Source organism: Chionomys nivalis, chromosome 1 (genome assembly GCF_950005125.1).
Source record: "Chionomys nivalis chromosome 1, mChiNiv1.1, whole genome shotgun sequence".
NCBI lineage: Eukaryota > Metazoa > Chordata > Mammalia > Rodentia > Cricetidae > Chionomys > Chionomys nivalis.
In genome coordinates, this window is record NC_080086.1 from 68,373,833 (window position 1) to 68,379,359 (window position 5,527).

Genomic DNA, 5,527 nt, shown 5'->3' on the forward strand with positions numbered 1-5,527 from the left:
CAATCAGCCATAAAAGCCACCCTTGGGATGAAGCCTCTTTTCTAACCTTCCTGGTTCAGAGGTGAAGAAATTGACTCCTGATTTCCCATGTGTAGGATCTTATGATTTTGAAGACTCGTGAAAGAAAAGCATAATGATTAAGATGCAAAAATTGTCTTAAAAGATACAACTCATGCCCTTCTGTTCTTTTTATTACCCTTTTCGTCCCAGACACTTGAAATATGAGTCCCTTAGCAACCCCTCAGGCCTCTGATGTGACCTGTCTTTGCTGGTTAGTGTTCTCTCAGCTCCCACACAGATTTTCCACCCCGAGGCAGCATCCATGGACCCGACCTTGGCTTCACTGCTCCATTTCAGGGGGTGCTTCCCCGCCTAGGAATGAATCCTATAAACACATCCCTTAGAAAACCAGTAAGCTTCAAGAACCGAGAACGGATTGGGTGAGATGCCGATAGTGAGGATGAAGGAAAGGAATTGAGCTCTTCAAGTGGCTGCCAAAGTGCCTACCAGCTCTGGCTCTCCGCTGCTAGCATTTCTGCTTGTGTTTATCACCAAGTTCAGGCGGGTTTGACTCTGGACTGGCGGCACCAGCATTTCTTCAACCAAGGGCTTTTCCTGGGGAAGCTCCAGAGCCAGCCACGCTTGACTCCCCTCTGACCTTCAGTTCGCCCTTTCCCTAGAGGTACTTTCTGGAGTTGCTTCTCCTCAAAATGCTGACAGTTCTCACTTGAGGGTTGGCTTCTGCTGGAGATCAAATTAAGACAGCCTCCAGAACTGCAATATTAATAGGAACTGAATATGAGGTCGGCATTTTTCATTGCCTCTGGGCCCTGTTCTATTTTGCTTTCTTTTTGGTGTTGTGATAAAACACTGACCAAAATTAATTTGCGGGAGGGAAGGGCTTGTTTGACTTATACATTATAATCCGTCGCGGAGGAAAGCCAAGGTAGGAACTCAAGGCAGGAACCTAGAGGCAGGGAATAAAGCAGATTTTGGGGGAACACTGTTTTACTGGCTTGCTCCCCCTGACTAACTCAGCTAACTTTCTCATATAGTGCAGGCCCACCTGCCTTGGAATGGCATTGCCTACAGGAGACTGGTACCCCACTCCATCAGTTAGCAATTAAGAAAGCAAGTTCAATTGAGGCAATTCTTCAGCTGAGGTTCCGTCTTTCCAAATTTGTGTTTGTCCAGGTTACTCCTCCAACAAGGCCACACCTCCTCCAACAAGGCCATACCTCCTAATGCTTCCCAACAACTCCCTGATGATCAAGCGTTCAAGCATAGGAGCCCATGGGAACCATTCCTATCCAAACCACCCCACTCATGCTGACAACTGAAGCTGTCTATGACAGGCCTTGCATGAGCTGCTTCCACACTTGTCATGTGGCTTTGATTTGCCCAGAGCTGCAGGGAATCTGGGAATTCTGATTCTCATTAGTTTCCCACAATTTTCTACGAACTCTGTTCTTATCTGTAGCAGTTTTTTTTTTTAAAAGACATAAAGTTTAATTAATTCATGAGAGATGCAATGAGGCTGAAATTGAATGAGTTAATCACCCTCCCTTTTTCTTTTCTCTGGTGGGTGAGAGCATTTTAGCTTTGGGCAAAGTCATATACATTTTGATGTGTCTTGAAAATATGAAAACATTTAGTTCTCCAACTAAAAATAGATGGTGGTCATGTACATTAAAAAAAATTAAAATGGCCTAGAGGGATGGTTCAGTAGTTAAGGGTGCTTGCCACTCTTACAGAATATCTGAGTTTGATTCCCAGCACCCATTCTAGGTGACTCACAACTGCCTGTATTTGTAGTTCCAGGGGGATCTGACATCCTCTTTGGCCTCTGCTGGCATCCACACATGTATGTGTTTATACACACAAAGAACAACACATGTACACATAAATACAAATTAATAAAAAAGAGAAGAAAAAGGCAAACCCAAAAGTTATTAAGATTCTCAGAATTGTAGAGTTGATAAATTCAAAAGCACACAAAACAGATTATAGAGGCTTCTGAAAAGTCCATTAAAGAAAGAAAACATAAATAAGCATAGTTGAGTGTCGATAGCCACCCTGTGGCTGGGTGAAAAAGGATGGCCTTTATTGCAACTGTTTCTCAAGACTGTGTTGGATTGTTACCTTGAGTCGCTCTAACTTTAATGCACGAAGACAGATTTTCTCTGCAGTGGTGCTTGTAGAAGCTGTAGTAAGAAAGGTGCTGGGGGATTGACTGCTTGGGACAGGACAGCCACGATCCTGTCACATATTGGTGGATGTGCCTCTAAGATTCCAGGAACACCACTGAAGTGTTAACCAAGTGTATAACAAAGCAAAGATGCCAGCTCTTACTGGAAATTATAAACTGTCCTGTTGGAGACAGGGATGCTTGCTGTCCCTCTCAAATACTGAGCAGCCAGGAGCCACACTGCCCTAGCACCCATGGAACTGGGTCCTGTCTGTTGCCTGTGTTCTAGCCTATGTGGTAATAATGGAAGCACTGTAAGACTTTCCTAGGCTGAACCCCCCAAAACACATCATGATACTCATTCCTTCTAGCTGTCTCCTAAAGGCAGCGCCCCAGTGACGGTGTGGCTGAGTGTTTCTGAAAACAGCACACTGTTACCAATTTTGAGTCTGTGAAAGACCTAGATAAACTGGGTTCAGCCAATCTATTAACAACCCGCTGTAACATGAGGGCCAGGCTTGTTGGGGTTTCTGTCCTGCCCAGTTCCCACAGCCAGTAAGCCCCAAGAAAATCACACAGAGATCCCCATAAGTTATAAACTGATTGGCCCATTAGCTCAGGCTTTGTATTAGCTCTTATAACTTATAAAGCCCATTATTCTTATCTATGTTATCCACATGGCTCGGTACCTTTTTCAGCGGGTCAGGTCACATCTTGCTTCTTAGGTGGTTGAGACAGGACTGGGGAAAGAGCTTCCTTCTTTCCAGAATACTCCTGTTCTCATTGTCCCACCTCTACTTCCTGTCTGGTCTTCCCGCCTATACTTCCTGCCTGGCTATCAGTGTTTATTTAAAATATAATTGACAGAATATAGAATTGTCCCACACCAACCTGCTACTGTTAAGTGAGTAAAAAATAAATTTCTGTTGTGTTTGGTCCACCATGTGTTTTGGGGTCTATTTGCTGACAGTAGTTAGCCCCTGTAACCTATATGGCATCTCAGGGGACTTTGGATCTCACTCACACTATTGCAGCTACTCAGGCCTGCATAGTAGAGAGGAAAGAGTTACAGACCATGCACAGATGGATGGCTCAGGTTGTGTTTCTGTAAAGCTTTGTTTACAGAGCTATGCTGCTGTCCATATTTGGCCCTGCAGAGGTCTGGATCATTGCTCTTCCTCTTCCCTGTTACATCTTCCTCTAGAGTATCCACTATCTTCCTCTGGTATCCACTGACATAGGATATATTATCTTGAAGCTCTCCAAGAAAAGAGATGTTTTCTATCTTGCTTCCTTCTTTTTCTCCCAGGTGTAACACAATGGCTAGTTTACGAGAGCCCTTGATAAGTATTTGTTAAATAAATGATTGTAAGGGTTTGGTATGTTACCCACCACCACTATACTCATTAATTTCATATTGCATTTCTGCAAAAACCAAAAAAGTGGTAGAGTCTATCCAGAACCTAAACATGTTCATTAATTTTGGCCTTTTCTTATTCTTTATGAACAGAGACACAAACAGTATTGCATCTCATTATTTATAATAATGAAATTGTAAAAATAAACTGAGATGTGTGACAGTTAGGTAGCTAGAACCCATATAACTAGATACAAATTTTTGAAAACAAAAGCTGACTAGAGCACTGGTATTGGCTGTTTTAGTGGGAGGAAAAAGACACAAAACCACATATAGTGTGTTCAAGTATATGTGTGCACATGTATATATATGTGTATGTATGCATGTGTGTATTTGTGTCTCATGTGAGATGTCTCCATGTGTGTGTATGCATGTTTGTGTCTTTTTGTGTATATATGTGAGGATGGTTCCTTGTGTGTGTAAGCATGAATATTTTCATATGTGTGTATGCATTTGTATCTCTCTCTGTGTATGTATGTGTGAATCTCCCTCTCTCTTTCTCTCTCTGTAGCATCAAATGATGGGCAGATATTGCAGAGCTTTCTTCTGTCTACATTTGATTGATTATGAGTCCCTTAATACAGTAAATTTTCATTTTCCACATGAAAAGGGAAGAAACCTCTTAGTCCCACCTGACAACTGCTGTGCCCCTGAGGATTTTCTGGGGATGAGAGGGGAGAATGTATCTTTGATGATTTTTGTTTGAGAGACAGTGCTTGGTAGGTTCTCTCTGAGAGTTTGTGCTGGCATAGAAGAGAAAGAAATCAAATGCCTTCGATTTCTAAACTTATTTGACTGTACAAAGATGGTGAACAGTCGTGGTGGTGCTGAGACAGGGTTCTCTGTGTAGTCTTAACTGGCCTGAAACTCACTCTGTAGACCAGGCTGGCCTCAAATTCAGAGATCTGCCGGCGAGTTAGACTTGATTGCTCTTTCACCTTATTTAAGAAGTCAGAGTCTCTCAGCTAAACCCAGAGCTTGCCACTGATGGGTTGATCTTGCTAGCCAACTTGCTCTGCAGGCCCCATCTCTGGAATTACAGGTGGGCCTTCCACAAGCCCTGGTATTTATGTGGATTTTCCAGAAACGCCCTCAGGCCCTCATGCTTGTGCAGCAAGCATTTAACCAACGAGCTATCTCTTTCATTACCAGGCAGCCCCTTTCCCCATAGGCTACACGAGAACCACTTGGTCTGATAAACTTTACAGTTTGCACTGCTCTGTATAGTAGAAGCAGGAACATTCAGTACTTCTGTTGGGTAGTGAGTCCTTGAGTAGAGACAGAAGAGAAGGGATAGTGCAGGGAGGAAGTGGGGGGCTGGGCCCTGGACATCTTGGCTGGTGGAAACTCCTCACCATGGACAGTGATACTTAACATTCATCTTTAAGCTTTCTGTCCTGTGTTGTGTAACTGTCTCCACCAGTATTCCTAACACATATAAGGCTGCATTTAACAGTTCTGTATCAGTGTTTTCATAGGTGAGTTCATATGGGGGGCAATGGGTCCTGGGTTCTAGACTTTGGTCAGGAACAAAGCATGCTGATTAGAAATACAGAAGTGGAGATCTAAGCTAAGGGTCAAAGATAGCAGAGAAGACCTGATTTAGATAGCTCAAGAGTAGACATAATAGATATGGCACAATTCTAGGGAAAAGCAAGTTGCCTGATAATGCCGGGGAAGGTGAGCAAGATCCCATCTTTATACTGAGAGAGATTTCGTTTGGTACTTCAGCTGGATTACCCCTTGTATTCCTCTATCTTTGCTTACTTTGTGAACCTTACTGGGGCTGTCACGGAGTAGTGGTACAGAACAGTAGAAATGGAGAGTTTGGAACCAGACGCTCTGCTTGGAGAGTCACTCCTGCAAGACCCAGTACTTCCAACTGTAACACAGGGAGGGTAAGTAGCTCTTCTCTCCTACAG